Genomic DNA, 13,540 nt, shown 5'->3' on the forward strand with positions numbered 1-13,540 from the left:
AGGAGGAGCAGAAACATTATCCAAGAGCATGTTACCAGAATACATGATAAACAAAAAACAAAGTGAGGCTAACCAGGAAGAAGAAAACATAGAGGTAAAAGTAAGATAACACAGATATTAAGAACACGGGAACGGAGAACAATATGGAAAACGAACAGGCAGAGAAAGAATACATATGGTAGAACTCCAGTGTAGTGATGGGATGTTAGATACTGAGGCATCAAAGCTCACTATTGCAAAGCACATTGATTCAACACTGTATTGAAGATTGTATCAAAGTTACTATTAGCATATGACTAATGAGGTCTAAGCATCAAACGTCGTCTAAACACTGGATGAAGTGGCACTGTTTCACGGGTCTGGCACTGTCCTATAACTTGCAGGCTATAAGAGACTGTAAAATCTCCAGACATCTTTTTCCCACAAAATTTGAAATATGGAAAATATGGAAGCAAATCTTTCCATATGAGGATAAATAACATAAATTGATCAAGTACCATTTCTTAATACACAGAAATTAAAGCATTAAAATCTCATTTGACATAATATAAATGCAGTTACCAAAAAGTGGCTGAAAATAAGCAGGAAACTGGGCGTGTTATAAAAACTTATATACATTTACATACACTTATATATTCATTTATGTGTGTTTTGGAAAGTTTCCAAGATGTCATTTTGTGCCAGCATTGTTTAGGTTTTATTGAGACTCCTGTGTCAGGTAATCAACATATTACAGTCCATGGTAATTGGTAAATTCGGGTGAAATATTTATATTAATCTGAAATTAACTGCCCTGCCACTGTGTGTGTGTTTGTGTGTGTGTGTGTGTGTGTGTGTGTGTGTGTGTGTGTGTGTGTGTGTGTGTGTGTGTTTTGTTTTCTCAGTGTTGACAGGCTGCTGCTGAGGCTGCTCCACTGCTACAGTGTCTCTGACCTCCAGCAGGGGGCAGCAGCAGCAGATCTGCTCTCTGCTCTGCAGCACACTGGACTTCTTCTGCAGCTCTGCTCTGGACCTGACAGCAAACACACAGACACACACTCTGACTCTGAGCACTGAGGACTGCGCAGTCGTCTCCATGGTCATCCAGAGAGCTCACACATACATACCTACATACACACACACACACACACACACAGCTCACTCTGCATGACTGTGAGATAGAGGAGGCTGGAGTGGAGTTACTCTTCCCCATTTTACACACAGTCACCCTGCAGTAAGCCACTGACAAACAATTTAACACAATATCCAGCATGTGACTGAATGTAGAAACTGTTTGTGTTCATTGGAAAGCATTGTATGTTCTTTGAAAGGCTCTATATAAATGTAACTTTGCTCATTCAGTCATATCTTGTGTTCTGTCAAGGACATTTTTTTGAAAAAAAACAGCAAAAAGCCTGACTTTCTTGGTGATTTTATTTCTCTTACTGGCTGCCTGGTTCACTGATCACTGCCTGTCCTTGGCAGGATGGATATTGTGTGTCTCTGAAAATGTATTAATATTATTAGTATGTGCCTAACGCTCCTCTCTATTCCAAAGCTGACCCGATTTCCATAATTCTCGTATTGCATAAGACATTTATTTCCATTATATGTTTTAGCAATCAGGTGGTCATTTTTCTTTTCAACAGTTATTGGCGGGATCCAATAGATCCAAAGTCAAACGAGTACGCACATCATGTGTTGAACCCATCCATAGTATTTTTCTGCTTATCTAATATGCCAATATTTGCTTGTAACCATCCCACCAAGTCCTAAGAACACCCAAACCTAAATGCTTAGTAACTACAGTAAAGCTTGTGTCAGTGTCTTAATTTATATTCTGCATTAGTTCATCAAATGGTTATTTATTGAGAGTGAGTCTGTATTTTGTATTTGAAAAAAAAATAAAACTGTCAGCATTAAGCAGCTTTGTTGTCTGGTTTGAAGGCTGTGGTTGTGCTATTTTTCTGGCCTTTCTGGTCAACTAATTTCTGTACCCAGTCATTCCATCAAGGGAGGTGTGTTGCTATTGAAATGTCTAAATTCCTTCATCTAGGGAATTCATGACATACATTAGAATTACATTTATTATAGCTGCAGGTGGCAATTAAAGGGTCCAATCATTTTATCACATCTGCACAACTTGGTTGCTGATGACATGCCATATTAAGTTCACCAGCCTTTGTGGTTGGTTTTGACATTTTGTTTCCAGGAATGTTGTATTTTGAAACCAATCTCTCAATTTTCTCTGCTGAATTGCTTTATATAAACATTATTTTTCTGATTCGACATGATTAAGAAATATAGTTCCCCCACAAGGTCAGTTCACCCCAAATGTACTTGCATTCACAGTATGTTCATATACACCATTGAAGTTTGGTGATAATCTAACACTCTATGGCTAAGTTTTAGCCTATTAATAAAAATCCTGCTCTTGGGGATTGATAGTTAAATACACATATTTTTGATCATTATTTACAAGAAGATCTGCATTTTTTACATTTAAAAGGTATCTCTAGATCAAAAGGTCACTGACTTGTTTGAAAGGTGCATTTGCCCAACTAATTTAGGTATCAAAAATCAGGCTAAAAAAAGATTTACAAAACGTATTGAACTTTTTTTATGAAATAGTCACAAAGTATTGCACTGTATAAACTGCATTTCTCATGCACAATTGGTACACAATGGGATTGACTCATTTTTCTTTTTTTAAATACCTTTTCATATGTCAGAGGGGCTGTTGGCAAAAATGTCCTATAATTGCCATGCTAGCTCAAAGTCCATAAATCAATACTCATGTCAAGTTTCATAAGAATTACTCAAAGAAGTCTTAATTTTTTTTCAGCTGTTTTGAATGAATCAGTACACCTTGGAAGGATTGATAGGTATGTAGGGGCCATATACCATACAAATATCAACATGTTTCAGTCTCATCAATATTTTGATACCAAATTTGTGAAGATTGGAGAAAGGTCCTACGACTAGTGTGTTACAGTTCATCAGCAACATAAAAAGTAGTAGGATATTTAAATTTAAAGTAATTTCTACAAGAATCAACGTTATAGCAGTCCACTGAAGCCAGTTCTATGATTAGCCAATTACTTGAAAAACATTAGCCAATGTTTGAGTCATCCTTAGGAATCCTTCAGCTTGCTTACAGAAGCAGTATGCAAAATTTCATCTTGATCAGAAGAGCAGTCCTTGAGAAACAGTTATTTGCAATATTATAATGCCCCATATTGACAAAACTGCTACATTTGGTAAGCTACCTCAAAGTCAATACTGGTATAAGTCTTTTAAATTTCATGAAATCTGAACATGTCCTTCAGGAGTGACAGCTAGTTAAAGTTAAAGTTAAAGCCTGACCTTTGTACTACTAATTTGTACTACTAATATTAGACTGGAATAGGACAACTGTATTTTTTATGTCAGGTTTTTGTTTAAATAATTATTGAGATTCAGACTCTTGCAAATATTTTGACACCAATTTCACTCAGATTGTGTGAAAATCCTAGGACAGGTTTGAAATTAGCAAAAAGAAATTAAAAAACAAACAAACAAAAAAGTGAAATCTAATGGGCAGAGCCTATCTGAATTCACGAGAAGCCAAGGAAGAATAAAATAAAAAATAAATAATATTATTTCTATATTCACCTCTGTCTTTTCTTTTGAACATCTGCAAATGTTAAATATAGTTTTGTCTGCAGTTCATAAAGGAAAAAGCAAAAATACATTAGAGTCAGAACTTGTTTCTTTGTCACACAGTTTTATTATTTTTTTTGAATTATTGCATTGTCTTTTAGCACACGTTGGCAAATGTGTCCATCCTCTTGTCGATTGTCCTTGGACTTGTCCTCGGCCTCACACAGCCAGGTGAAAAAGGCTGTCACGGAATTGAGGGCCACACCTTTGCCTCTTGTTGTGCTTGGACAGCAGCTGCTGGTGCACCTTCCTCTGCTCCTCCTGCTCCTCAAGTTTGGCCTCCTTATGAATCTGCTCAATGGTCTTGGGCCCGTGGTCAGCTCGCCGCGACACCCAGTTATTCTAGAAAAGCAAAATCAGCAGATGCATACTTTTGCATCACCATGCGCTGGAATGGCAAACACAAACACAGGCAGAGTCTCTAACCAGTCGCAGGTCAATGACGTCCTGGAGCAGGAACCGAATGCGTGAAGAACCCCTCCTCTCCTTCACTGTCTTTTCTATATATTTAAAGTAATGATCCATTTTTGGCTGAGAGAGAGAGAGAGAGAGAGAGAGAGAGAGAGTGTAAGAGAAACGTCGACAAATTTCAGATATTCTTCACCTTTCGATTCGATCAGGTGTGCTCTCAGCTGAACTCATGTCGCAAGACGTTTATGACTCTTATGTAAACCCTGCTGCCTTGCACGTTGGTCAGTGCTGTAAAGCAGTTCACTGCCACTGTGGGTGTAGCTGTGCTGTCATCAGCTGCGCTTGGCTTTGGGGAATCCAGGGTGCAGCAGCAGGAGGCGGCAAACGTGGAGGAGGCTGTGAGAGCAAAACCTTCTAACAGCTGACCAGTCCTCAATAAAAGCCTTTCATTTTGTCAGCTGTAGTAGGAGCAGAGCTAACAACCACACTAACAACTTCACTAAACAACATGAACTTGGACACTTTCAAAATCATTGCCAAGGCCTAATAATACACTGATATCAGCACAGCATGCTAGTCGCACTATAGATGATGATCCTAATTAGTTGGCTACCCTGTAGTCAGAGTGCAGGCAACAGGCAAGCAACAGAAAACACTGACGGCAAAACTTTTATAAACAACATTTCAACATGCTTGTTTTTTGGTTAAAAGCGTGCATGGAAAAAAAAACAAAATAAAAAAGAACAAGAAACTTGAACACAAATAACTGTCACACTAGTTGGTGACTGAACTGTCAACATCACAACTGCCATTCCTACTAGAGACAAAATTGACAGTCAATATACAATATCCAAAACTTCTTCATCCAGTTTCGATGTGTAAAGTACTTGTTGTGAAAAACGCAACACAGACCAAATCTGGACAAAATCCGCACAGCCGCTGCACTGCACACTAGCACTCATCTACACATGCGCCGTAAACCTTTACATGACATATTAAAGATAAACCGATGCAAGTGCTGAGCATCTGCTGAGAATATTAAATCAACCCAGACCAGGCCCGCGGCCTGCTTACCCTGGCCTTCTCCAAGTCCAGGTCTTTGCCGATGGCTGTGAGGAGGTGGCACAGACGCTCCAGGCTCTCCTCGCTGTGGTTCATGAACAGCTTGACCACACAGTCGTGCATGATGGCCTCTGACAGCATGTGCAGCTTGAACAGCTCCCCGATGAACTTGATGTTACCGATGGACCTCCTGTGGGCCTTGTCCTTCGCCTCCTCCAGATCCTCCTCCAGCCTCTCCCGCTCGCTGGCCTTGCGAGGAGTAACCAGAACAAAGACAAAAGCAAGAAACAGCGCGTTTGGACCCGATAACGACCAGGCCGCCTCCCAGCACTGCTGCCGATTTCAGTCCCCTTTCTCCTGATCTGTGGGTTGGTGAGTCGGGTAAACTAGACAGGAGTGCTGCTTACTGAAGTGGCCGCTTCCAGCTGGTGCCGCAGCTTCTCCAAAACATCATCGTTGACCTTGTCCTTCTCAAACTCCTTCTGACAGCGGTTCAGCAGCAGCTTTTGGAAACCCACAGTGCTGGTGGGCTTGTCTGCCATGGGCACTTTTAACTACACAGGAAAGACATGTAGGAGAAACACTTGGGTATAAGACAGTGTTGAGAGTTCTGTTACTAAATAGAAGCTGATTAAAGCTCCATGTCAGTTTAGAGTGGTTCAAACAGAGTTCACTTCTGTGTGGCATTTGCCTTTGTATGGAACTTCAGCAGCAATGTATGGGAACATGTTACTCACCATAGCCAGGCAGCTGCACATATTGCCATAGACCATAGAGAAGCTGGGCTCATCGATGGCTTTTTCAAAAACCAGATCAACCACGCCTTTGAGGCGCTCCTCTGTGTCGATGGTGAGGTCCATCACCTGCTTCATCAGCTGGTTAAACATCTGCGGTGTCAGTTTGTTCAGGATACTGCGCACCTTCTGGAAAAGCTCCTGGAGAGGAAAACAGACTACCGACTAAGCTTTCCATTACAAAGATCCCAATCTTTTGTTAAATTCAGCAGTTCTTCCACATAATGACTAACTCCTCACTTTCACCAAATATTTACTCTGCCATTTGGAACTTCGTCATGAACAAAAATCACTCAACTTTGCTATATAGACCGATAAAGGCATCATACATCAATCACACTTTCCGAGAAGTGTAGCACTGGCAGCAAACAGTTTATCAAATCTTATCAACTAAAACCCCTCATGTGCTCCAAATTCAAATTAAAAGAAAACCCATTAGAACCAGCTACAAGAATTTTAGATTTAATCAATATATAACTCCTACAAACAAAAAAAATATATACATAATAACCAAATCTGATCCAATAATAACCCTACCGACCAGACAATGCAATGAAGATCTGTCAATCTCTCCAAATGCTGAATTGCACACAAATTTGCAAGAATATTTTGAACACAACCACTGGGTGTTAACCTATAATATATACAAGATCATCCACAGAATACACTACAATATCTACAATACTCTCTCACCAAAATCAACACCACAATCAACACAAGGAACAACAAGCACACAAGATCTGGTCCTCAGTATCATCACACCCCCTGTTTACACTAGAAACCAATGTCCCCCTGCATAGCTACATTCGTGCACACTCCCCGCACACCCACCCAATTAAACAACGACTCTATAATTTAAATATCCAATTCTTGAAGAGCATATCGCAAAAAAAATTAAGTAGCTTTCAAGACCACCATAACAGGCTGTGACTCTGAAATCTGAAAACAGGGCACAGCGGAGTGAGGTGCTGACCTGAGTTTTCTGGGTCTCGGGGTTCTGGGTGTTCTCCCTTTTCCTGCCAGGTTTCCAGGCATTCTCAGCCTTCTTCAGCTGCACCTCGTCATTCACGGACACGTTGGTAATGATCTTGCGGGGAGGCAGCCGTCTCGGGCCTACACTGAGCAGCTGAAGCAACGAATGGGTGCTCTTTATTATGGGCGGTAACAATGTCACAAAGACCTCGGTCACATAAGATGACCAGGCGCTCATTCATTTGTGACAGAAGAGAAGGGATGAGCGGAGAGACCCACCGGTGCACCCCTGCCTCCAGGAATTGCCCTGCTGAAGTCTGCAGAGGCTGGGTTGAAGCCTGGGTCTCTGGCGATAATGCGAGGGCCCACCTGCTGCAGGGGCAGCTTGTTTTGTTTGATCTAGAAAACAACAGAGTCAAGTCGAAGTCCATCAGCCCCTCTCCATGGAATGGTTTTAAAGGTCCCCTAAGGCCAATGTTTTAGCAGGCTTACCTTGTCCAGTACCACATCAGAGATGGGAGGAAGCCCCTCTGGCTTCTGCATGCAGGCAGGCATGAACTGGAAGGCCAACAGGAAGTCTCTATCATACTGCCTCTTCCCATCCTTCAGCTCTGGCTCTGCATGCAGAGAGGGGTACAGTGAGCACCTGGAGAGAGGAATCACCTCTCTGTCAGGACACTGGGCCTGCCCCACAGGAGTGTCCTCTTTTGGCTTCTTCCAGGTGTTGGATAAACTAATAGCTGTAAATCATAACAAATCAGTCTGGTGTCTTTTTAGTGTCCTAACATAGCATGTCATGCATGTGGTTATTTACCTTGACTCAAGCTTTGCCTAAGATTGGACTGTAAAATGGGCTCCACTTTATCCTCCAGCAAGACCTCTGGCTCCTCGCCAGTCTCTTTCAGCTCTGCCCCAGTGGAGGCTCCACAGGCCTGGACTGCCTCTATAACAGCCTGGCCTGGGAGAGTGAGGCCTGAAGGAGCAGCAGTGCTGGAAGGCAACGAGGTCGTCAGCGTGCCTGAGGCAACCGCCTCTCCGGCTGCTGGACTTGCAGCCTTCGCCGGACAGTGGGCCTCCAGGGCCAGGCCGACATTGACATTCCCCTGCTCTGCTACCTGGCTGTTCAGCTGCTGGGATTTGAGGTAGAAAATGCGAGGATAATGAGGGTGTGGACATAAAAACTAGCAAAAGACAGAAAAGATGGAGAGAGAGAGAGATAGAGAGAGAGAGAGAAAGAGAGAGAGAGAGAGAGAGAGAGAGAGAGATACTGCACACACATGCAGAAGAAGGGGAATGGCAATGAGGGTGGGGGGGTGAGCACAGCACAGCACAGCACAGCACAGCACAGCACAGCATAATTAGAGAAGTGAGTAGAGAAAGAGGCAAAGAAAAAGCACAAGAGGGCAAAAGATCCAGCCGCAAAGGCACAAAATGTGTGTGTGTGTGGAGGTGGGGGGGGGGGGGGGGTGAAGACACAAAGACAGCAAGAGACAGCAGACAAGCATGGGGTGCTTAAATAAATGGGCAGGAGAAATAGAGAAAGAGAGGAAAGAGGAACACTGTTAACATTTAGGGAAAGAGGACACAAAGTAAGTGCAACAGCGCAGTAGTGAGTGTTCCCTTTACAGAGAGGCCTTTCCTCAGAGGAGCTGAGGTGCTCAGGGTTTGGCTGAATCCTTCTTACAGGGCCTTTACGTGGGCTGTCTGTGTAGAGGGAACACGAGGGAAGATCAGGAGGATTCGAGTGGCTGTGAGGGAGAACTAAGATGGAGGCAGACGAAAGAATAGGCACGGCAAGTCGGAACATCAAAACACATCTGAGAAGCCTTCTTAAATCAGAACAGCCACAATCACACAAGCTACTGCAACCAGTCAAATATGACGGAGGAGGGTCAACGGTGTGACCGAATCACTGAAGAAGGAAGAGAGAATGGCCGGAAATCAAACTACACCATCAGATTTTGTTGCTGATTGTATGATGCTTTTAATAAGACAAGACAATGAAAGCCAGCCAAACAACCAAACAATCAGCTCAGAGCTTATTATGAGGGAGGACTAGATGAGAGAGTACTTTGACCTGTGGAGTGGATCACGCGAAGCAGCGGCCTGCAGCCGATCAGGGGCTCGGGCTGTGGGACTGAATGGCTTACCTGTGGAGCAGTAGGGGTAGTGCAGGGACGTCCCACTGGTGGGCTTGTGTTCTGGCTAATGGCTACTCCTGACATGATCTCCTCTGTGATATCCTTGCCATCCTGGTTAGGGTCTCGGATACGGATCTTAGCGAACAGCAAGTTATTTGCATCTATTAAGTCAATCCACAATTAAATTAATTTCACCTCTGAGGCAGGGGGAATACTCACTGTTTTCTTTACTCTCTTAGTGGGTGGAGGCTGCTGAGCTGTATGCACTATTATGGATGGAGATTTGGTGTATATGGTCTGGCCAGGATAGTATGAAGGCCCTGCCACTAGTGGTGACCAAAAAAAAGCACTGGTTTCAGTTAGAGAGCAAACGAAAAACCAGTTTCAGCCAGCGGGAATACCCAGAAGAAAGGTCTCTTTATCGGTGAGAGCACGCATGTGGGTTTCCCAGGTGGGGGTAGAGAAAGGGAAGTCCAAACTCACCATATGCTAGTGGGCAGTCTGCAGGAAAGAGCCCAGGGTAGAATGTACTGGGTCCTGTGGGCTGGACGGAGTACTGCTGGGGATGTCCCACGTAAGGAAGGCCACTGTGGTGATACTGAGAATGAAACAGAACAGCAGAGGTAAAGGGCCTAGCACCAGACATGGCCATTCATATAGGACACTCCTAAGAGATATTCAAAGCAGTAAACAAACAAAAAATACAAAAACATTTAGTTTTTACACTGAAAAAAAACTAAACTAGAACTTCTCATTTCTGCTTCCAAGATAAAACAGATTCCAAGATAAGACAGATTTTCAACCCATTTGCTACACTGTGTACATATTTGCACAGGCGCTTTTCTCTGCTCTGGGTACCTGAGGCACATAGTACTGGAGTACGTAGTACTGTGCGGTCTGGGATGAGGTGAAGGGCATGGGCGTCAGGAACATCATGATGGGCTGGCCGGACACGGGTCGAAAGGAAGCGATGTTACTTGGAATGGCAGACTGGGCTGTCTGCATCTGAGGGATCTGGAAAAGCTGGGAGAGGAGAGGAGTGGAGAGTGAGGGTCACAGAGCAGCGTGGCGTATGCCGCAGCAGCCGGCTCAGACGCTCGGAGTGAAGACTTTAGTCAAGAGTTGAGTCGTGGACTCTACAGCAGTTGTACTGGGAATGTTGAGGAGATATATACATTAAAAAAAAAAGTTTAAAATTTAAGGGATTTTGAATGTCCTATTATGCTAGGCATGCAAGATACAAAAAGAAAACCTTTCAAGAGTCTGTTTCACATGCATGGCACTAATACAAGGGTGAATGAACTAGCATGAAAAATTAAACAATTACAATGACGGATGCAGCTAATTAGCCATGATTGCAGGAGAGGGGATATATATGTAAAAGACAACTAATCTTGAATGTAAATTTGTACCGATAACCTGAGTCTATCAAAGCCAATGCTGACAAAATATGACATGAGCTAGAATTCAGAATGTGACAAAACCGCATCCCAGTTGGCTTTGATGCTCAGAATGGGAACATAGTGAGGGAATTCCTTCTACATGAGAAACAGTAAAATGAGCCTAAGAGGTGATTCTCACATACTGTCTCCCACCGAGCTGTTGCCATCTTAACATTTTCTGGACATAAAATCCTCCCTCCAGCAGTTATGCAGGCAGGCAGAAATGAACCTTTGTATGGGCTCCTGGGTAATGGAGCAGCCATACCATGTCCAAAACAGATTATTAAAAAGCACTGGAGTCCAAAGGAAATAAAGAGAAACAGACTAAAAAAGACTAAACATAAAAGACTAAACATAGGTGCTGGCATCCTCCGAACTGTGGAGCAGAGTGGAGCGCAGGTGCACCACTGAGCTACTGGAATGTCTTTCAATGCATTTTTTGAAGACTGCAAAATTACCTGAATGGATCTCAATCCTCCCTTGAATATTGAAGCAGGAACGAGAGAGAAGCTAGTGGAAGAACGCACTAATGGGTGTGGAGGGTCAGAGAGACTGTAACACGCTCACATACACTGGCACACACAATTTAAACAAATCTTTAAACAAATTTAAACCAAACCAAGTTTTGTTTTTTTTTAAATGACGGAATTGAACACTGTTGTTACAGTGGAATTGTGAGGTCAGAGGCAGAGCAAATGTGTTCCACTAACCTTCCTGGCCCTTTAAGTGCACTACTGCAGATAGACTGAAAACAAATTTCACCTAAATAAAATCACACTGTAACACTGAAAACATAAACACAGACAAGCACTGAATGAGTGGTAAAGGGCATTAAAGCCTAAGTATTACATGGAGATCACCGCTCACATTTTCAATTCTTTCCTTTGACAAAACAACTCACATCAACAGCCAAGGCACTGCACTGCCTTTCTAAAAGGAGATGGCAGATGGCACTATCAATTAGCTTCACTCAAAAATGGGAGAAAACAAGAAATGCGGCATGTTATGCGCTCGTGCACATAGTTCGGTCACACGTCTCTGCTATGGTCTTCCAACGTACACTGCCCTTGATATGAGGCAATATGGCAACCTACTGTAAGCTCAACCTTGGGTCACGATATCATGCAGAGCCTTCATAATACCCTATGCTTCTGTGCATGTGCTAGTCAGATTCAAGCTCAAATATCGTCTCTCTCAGCTAGCACAGCCCGGCCTCATCTGTCTACAAAACTTCCAAGAGGTCTCCGGTACACTAGACAAATGTTGCTGTTTTGTATTCACAGAGAACATTTATCCAAGTATGTGTACAGGTCAAAAAGTTGGGATGCGGCTGGGAGACAGGAATCCATCTGCCTCTGAGATTGATGTGTGAGTTGGGGAGGGGAGTGCAGTGGCTAGAACACTAAACTTGGCGAGGTTTTACCACAGGCACACAGAGGAGCATGCAGCATACAGTGGGAGGTGCTGCGCTGCGGCGGCGGACGTTAGCTGCTGGTGGGCAGGATGAGAGAGCAAACTGGGGGTGGAGGAGGGTGGGGGGAGCCAGGCAGAGACTGTGGGGGCAGGATGCGTGCAGACGCATGTCACATGCTGCAGGAATCTGGACCATGTTGCTGACAAGTTCATTGAATGTTTTGAAGCCAACTACAGCACATGCATGTCTGTGTTGTATCTGGGCTTGGTGTAGTAGGGTCAAGGAAGACTTATTTTTAGCTGAAGACGTCTATCAATAGCAACACACTTAACTGCAGATAACCATATTTACTGCTAAACTTTGGCTGACATCTCAAGTGAGGCGCACTTCATACAGAATGAATACAAGAGTTAATTTACTGTCTTGTGCAATTCAATATAACAAGCTCATGGTTCATTGCAGGTGGAGCCACCGTCCTTGTTGATTGAAAACCTTAAGAAGCAGAAGCAACAGTCCTATTCCAAGCTAGAGAAAAAAGGCACAGGACTCTCACACAGCAGACTCTGAAATGGAAGATCTCTCACATTAAGGTATGGCTATGCAGCCTTGAATTTTTATCTCCAGACATTCTTGTGTGGTTCCTAGATTTTTGCCACATTCCATTCATTTTCTCAAGTACACTTTAAATAGAAAATAAAGATATAGATGCAGTAATTAATTGAAGAGAATAGCTGGTGCCATCTTTATTCTGAGCTCAATGTTGCATACAGACGAGGTATTGTCCACAGAATGTCTAACAGTCTCAGGTGGGTTCAATCTTTATACATTTTCATCAAGTTACAAAACCATTTTTTATTAAAATTGTATCTTTAGGTGGTATCCTGGCCTCAATGCGGGACTTGCCACAGAGGCCATATTTGGTCATTCTCACTTCCTGCTTACTTCAAAAGCCTAATTTGGTCTTTTACAATTCCTGCCATCATATTATTACATTAATAATTTCATTTTATTACCTCACTTGAGTACACCTCTGGCTGGATATTGAACCACTTGGTTGTAATCCTAAATGAATCATGAATGATGCAATCAAAAGATCACTGCTTGAAGCCAAGCAAAAAAGTTTGATTTTTCACATTCACAGACATGAAGAACCAGCAGGACGAACCAAGACTGATGTGAACTGTGTGGGAAAGTAGACTTTGCACATACTGTAGAACAAAACCGCTTTGATGAAGTTGTAAGCAAAGAGCTATTAAGAACATAAGCCTGTGTAAATCCTGATAAGCAATTGTAGTTCAGAAGTGTTTGAATATGTGTATTGTTTGTTTGTATTTTCACAGGCCAAAAACAAGTACTGATTAGCAAGATTTACTACCTCCCAGTACACCATTTCTTTTTACTGCCTGAGTAGATGTTGATGGAAGTCAAAAGGCCAACAGAAGCAACAGCCATCTGGTGGTTGCTTCCAGACTACCAGATCAGCTTGATATTCTCTATTGCCTCTCTCTGGCAGAATACCCACCAGGTCATTCCACATTTGCATAGTTTTGGTGATGCTCTTTGCTTTGGCTTCAATGTCACTTTGGTGGGCTTCTTTGGATGGGATGATTCCCCTGCTGAGAG

This window comes from Electrophorus electricus, unplaced genomic scaffold (genome assembly GCF_041902795.1).
Source record: "Electrophorus electricus isolate QZ-2024a unplaced genomic scaffold, ASM4190279v1 Scaffold54, whole genome shotgun sequence".
Classification (NCBI taxonomy): Eukaryota; Metazoa; Chordata; class Actinopteri; order Gymnotiformes; family Gymnotidae; genus Electrophorus; species Electrophorus electricus.